This window comes from Benincasa hispida, chromosome 6, assembly GCF_027475165.1.
Source record: "Benincasa hispida cultivar pf3 chromosome 6, pf3_genome.v1.1, whole genome shotgun sequence".
Lineage (NCBI taxonomy): Eukaryota > Viridiplantae > Streptophyta > Magnoliopsida > Cucurbitales > Cucurbitaceae > Benincasa > Benincasa hispida.
The window spans coordinates 58,623,800-58,629,799 of NC_143483.1; positions in this window are offsets into that span (position 1 = coordinate 58,623,800).

The following is a 6,000-nucleotide window of genomic DNA, read 5'->3' on the forward strand; positions in this document are numbered from 1 at the left end:
ATGTGTGGTCCATTTTTCTTCAAGAGTTAAAAAGTTTAGGGAGAAATGTGGACACTTATTTAAGGTAGCTTGCTGCCTCAACCCAATATTTTTCACTAAGGATTGCATCTGATAGAAGACATCTAACCCTTTTCATGACTATTCTATTTAGTCTTTCAGCTACTCCATTCTGTTGAGGAGTGAATCTAACAGTCCTATGCCTAGTTATTCCTGTTTCTTTATAGAATTTGTTAAACTCTTCACTACAAAATTCCAGTCCATTATCAGTTCTTAGGTATTTAATTTCTTTAGAAGTTTGCTTCTCTATCATGAGTTTTCATTCCTTAAACCTATCAAACACTTGGTTTTTAGTTTTAAAGAAGTAGACCCAACTTTTCCTAGAGAAGTCATCCGTAAAAGAAAGTAAATACTTTGAGCCACTTAGGCTAGGTGTAGGAGCTGGACCCCATAGGTTAGAGTGTATATAGTCTAGGATAGCTTTTGTGGTGTGTTGTGCTTTAGTGAAACTTTGCCTTGTGGCTTTTCCTAAAACACAGTGTTCACAAAAGGTTAGATTTTCTGAGAGACTTTTAGGTAGAATCCCTTGTTTAGATAAGACTTCTAGGCCTTTAGCACTAATGTGAGATAATCTTTTGTGCAATACATCAGCCTCTGTGATCTCATTTGTGGTGGCAACATATGCCTCTGTCATCATCTCAACTCCTTTGACCACAAATAAGTCATTTATCTTTTCCCCAACTAATATCACCTTAGAATCCTTTAGCACCTCAAGGGTCCCTCCTTTACCCCTATACTCACACCTAATTGCATCTAGCATTCCTAAGGAGATTAGATTTCTCTTAAGTAATGGAACATATCTCACATTCCTAAGAAGTTTAATAGTTCCATCCTTAAGTTTCATAGAAACAGAGCCAATGCCTTCTATCTTACAGCCTTGGTTGTTTCCCAAATATACCATTTCTCCTTCAATTTCTTAAAGGTGTTGAACCAAGATCTCATTGAGGTCATGTGGTAGGTGCATCCAGAATCTAGGACCCAATCATGTTTTCCTAGAGGATTTACATGGTTGGATTTGTCTAAAGTTGAGGCTAAAGCATCTTAGTAGATAAAGGAGCCTTTTACAACAGATGCTTCGGGCTGTTTGCCTTTTGAGTCCTTTTATTTCTCTTGATTCTTTCTTTTTAGGGTAAAACAATCCTTAATTAGATGTCCTTTCTTCTTGCAATACTTACATTTCATTTTCTATTTTGATTTATTATCTTCTGAGTTGTGAGGTTTTCTGTCCTTTGAATGATTTTGTTTGAAGTTTCCTTTAGCAAATAGCCCTTCACCACTAGGATGATCCTTTCTATCAATCTGTAATTCTAGCTCTCTAGTTCTTAGGGCTGAGATTATAGTGTTTGTGCTTATACTGTCCCTTCCATACTTTAGAGCATTTTTTAATTTCTTTATAGGGTTCAGGCAAGGAGTTTAGAAGCACATAGGCCTTATTTTCATCACCAAATTTTTCTCCTAGAGTTTTAAATTCAGCAACAATTTTCTTGAACTCATCTAAGTTATTAGTTAAAGTTTTAGATGAATCCATTTTAAATGTGAAGAATTCTCCCTAAGATACATTTTACTAGGAAGATCTTTAGTAGTATATAACTCTTCTAGTTTAGTCCATATCCTATATGCAGTTTCTTGATCTAAAACTTGTCTAAGAACACTATCACTAAGGTTTAGAACCAATGTACCATAGGCTGCCAGCTCCCAGTCTTCTTTTTCTTGGGCTGTCATAGTGGCAGGGAGTGTTGATGGGTCAAAGAGGGTGCTGTGAGCTTTTTGCTGGCTGAGAATCGCCATGATTTTGGCCTTCCACAGGCCGAAGTCTCCTTTGCCATCGAATTTCTCCACTTCGAATCTTGCTATTGACATTTTTTGTTGAAAAACTTGATTCTTGATTCTTGATTCTTCAAGAACTATAATCTTGTAAGTCTTTTGCTCTGATACCACTTTGTTGGGCCTGTTTCTTGTTGTATGTTTGAAATAAGCCCAAATGATGAATAATGTGTGTGGCCCTTTTTGTTGATCCAATTCGTGAGTCTAATTATTTTGCCCCAAAAGAATTTGGTTTGGTAGAATACTTGGCTACCGTTTGTCCATGAACTTCTAGCTGATGTGCTCCACGTGGTTTGCTCCACTAATCTTTGCCTGATGGAAGTGAAAGAAAAATTAATCTGATGGGTGATGTTTTCAGAATTAATTTCCTTTCTCTCTCTTGCTCTCTCGTTTTCTCTTTTCGATTTCTGCAGAACTTCTTTTAACCCTAATTTCTCTGTTTGATTTGTGCGACTGGTCGAGTAAACGATTGAAGAACAAAAGCATGTAATCTTGTAGACGAAGGGAAGAAGAGAAGTGCTACACAACGATATACGTGGTTCGGCAAAATGTTGCCTACGTCCACCGGAAGGAGAGAGATCTTTATTGAGAGCTAAGTCACAAATTCTTTCTTTTACAGATTTCAAGTTTTTCTTGAAGCTATTGTATTGTATGCTATGAAATTTGTAAATGATGAGTACTTATACTATTTTCTGATACAAGTAGTTACAATAACAGACTGTAAAAGTTAAAGAAATATGAAATAGTTCTTGAATAAGTTGAATGTTTGAGTTTATATTCTTCACCAACGCAATACAATGTAGTTTAGGACAGTGAACAACATGCAACTTTCTCCCACAATGTGTAGTCCCCATCCACCATCTTCATTTTGTTTCGATTCATTCAACAAATAAAAACGTCAATTACCAATCCAAAAGATCTTATACTTCATTGTTGTCATCAAATATAAATTTATAACTCCCACTTACATCATATGTTGTTCTTATTCACTAATTTAATTATTATATTTCATAATCAAGAAGTTTTTATTTCATTAATTGAAATCAACTAAGCTAATTAGCAAATAATTAATTTTCATCTAACAAGACGAGGCTTGGACTCCTTCTTTGTCATAAGGTATCTAAGAGCAGTGTGATTAGTATAAATCGTAACAAAAAAACCAAGAATGTAAGAACAAAATTTATCCAACGTAAAGAAAATAGCGAGAAACTCCTTTTAGGTCGTGGTGTAGTTGATTTGAGTCGGATTGAGAGTTCTTGATGTGAAACAAATGACATGGCTTTTCTTATCGACCATCTGCCCTAAAACTGCTCCAACTGCTAGGTTGCTAGCATCGCACATGATTTCGAACGGAATGTTCCATCGTGGAGGTTGTAGAATTGGGGTGGAAGTCAATTTCTCCTTCAAAGTGTCAAAAGCTTTATGGAATTCTTTGTTAAAATCAAAATGGACATCGTTTTGTAGTAAGTTTGATAGAGGGAGAGCAATCTCGAAAAGTCCTTGATAAAGCACCTATAAAAACATACACTTCTAAGAAAAGAACAAACTTCCCTAAGCAATCACATATATCTTATCTTTATCAACTTCAATTCCCTTAGATGAGACAAGATGCCATGAGAAGTTATAAAATGACACTTTTCATAATTAAGAACCAGGCTTGTTTTAATGCATCTTTTCGTGATCAAACTAAGGTTGTGTAAACAATCCTCAAAAGAATCTTCGTAGACAGTAAGATCATCCATAAAGACCTCTATACACTTTTCAATAAAATTTGAAAAAATTCTCATCATACACCTTTGAAACATACCTGGGTGTTACAAAGCCCAACTAAAGGTGTAGGTCTCATAGGTGCAAGTGATGGTCGTATTTTCTTGGTCCTCTTTAGCAATCGAGATTTGGTAAAAAATTGAAAGTCCATCTAAAATGAAAAAGAATGATTTCCCGGTTAGTCATTCAAACGATGGTCTACAACACAAGGAGAACTTGAGTTCGAAAAGATTCAACCAAAAGAGCCGATCAAACATTCCAACATGATTTAAGAAGGGAGTGTTGGGAGTGATTTGGGCTTTTGGCCCATAGTGAAAAGCAAAAAAAAAAAAATTGAGGAAAAAGTAATATGGTGTCCCACATTGGAAGATTTTGACTCTCAAAGGGGATTGTATACAAAGGCTTGCATTCGAGCTTTCAAATTGTGGTTGTGGTGGAAGTAAAAACTTTTTCCACATGCTTGTGTACTTGTTGTCGTTCGAACTAGCAGGTTTAGGTAACTATGCTTACGCAAAAAATGAACTAAATCTTTTACTACCTTTCAGTTTGTACGTTTTTCTTCTCCCAACTTCTCATAGTGAATGTTTTTTTTCCAAGTCTGAATACTTCTTCTTTCATCTTCTCGTCTGTTAGTTCTGAGCGAAAACAATTTTCTTGGTTTTTTTTTCTTTTCTTTAATGAGTGTACATCTAAGATTAGAGGTGGTGATAACCTTGGGGAGCAGTTAGCGATTGCGCTTTAGTACATAAGTCATGCCGATTTTTGCTTCAAAGATAGTGGGACACAAGAAAAGGTGCCTCGAGGCCGAGTATAGATCTTACAGTGTGAACTTATATAGAGATACATGAAAAAGGAAAAATGAAGTATCATATACCTCATTTTCCTCCCACTAAGTGTTTTACCTATGGTTAATTTAACTTAGAAAAATACGACTAATTATTTGACTAAGCGATTGTTTAAATTTGCCCAAAAGTAACACTTACTTTGGATAGTTAAACAATTTTAATTAATGTTCATTAAACACTTTAATAAACTTTAATAAACAATCGTATGCTTGTAACAAATCTATCTAATTCACCTTTTCATGTCAGTTCCCAAGTAAGGATGTTTCGTTTCTGCCAACTTAAATACCTCAACCTTGATAGAACTAGCCTTAGACAAAAGGTCCCTTATAGATACATTTGCTACAAATTTAATCTTTTAATTAAATCAATTTAATCCTATTAAACTTATTCTAATCTCATTAGAAATGTGATCTTAGGTCTATGTGAATCATATTTTAAAACTATTTTAAAAAAATGATTTTAACCTAAGGTTTGCATGCAATTTTGAATTATTATTTTAATTTCTAATTTCATTTTATTATAACTTTTATAAAAGAAATGAAATAAATTAAAATCAATTATTGCATGTTAGAGCATACTTAGGTAAATTATAACAATTATAACATAACCTAAAGTAGTGACATACTTCATGCAATTCCATTTCATTACTTAACATACATAACCCTTATATACTAAAGTAATGAAATAATTAATAACATACATCCATCCATACATTCAACTATATATTATAACACTTATAATATAAATTATGCATGACTATGTTATTAATGCATGCAAACATATATTATAACATTTTATTATATGAAGCATGAGCATGCTATAAAATTGAGTCATGCAACTATATATTAGAATATTTATAATGTAATGATGCATGAATAATGCATAACCTATTGTGGTATTTTACTATATGACATACTGTTGAGATTGATGTCCTAATTCTCCCGGAGTCTTGTAGTTTGTAGTTTATATACATTGTTATGAATAAAATAAGAGTTATTTTATTTGGCATTTACTCATATCCAATAAACAAAGCTCCATGGTTATTGTATGTAAACTTAAGCATGTATATGGGATATACAAGTGGATCATGCCTTAAGTGATAACCTAAATAGGTCAATAGTATAAGGATTAAGGAGGGATACCTGATCCTAATGACACTACAGATACAACTCGCTTTATAGAGGTTTGCAAGTTTTGTGAACTACTATAGATGGTAGATCCTGACCATTCATGTGGAGACATGCGAGCGAGGGTATCCTATACAAAGAGTTTGTATAAGATCAGATCACGAGATGACTAGTCTCTGTATATAACACCGTTGATACTAGAGATTTACATCTCACATAAATGACCATAGTTGACATGACTTCAATCCTGAGTGTTTTGGGAACTCTTGCTTTTGAGGACGGTCCTTTGATTAGTATGGGTGAGAGTGGCCAGATTGCCAACTCAACATGCCTACCTTTTTGGGGACTTGTCTGATTTGGGAGCTGGGAACTCAGTTACA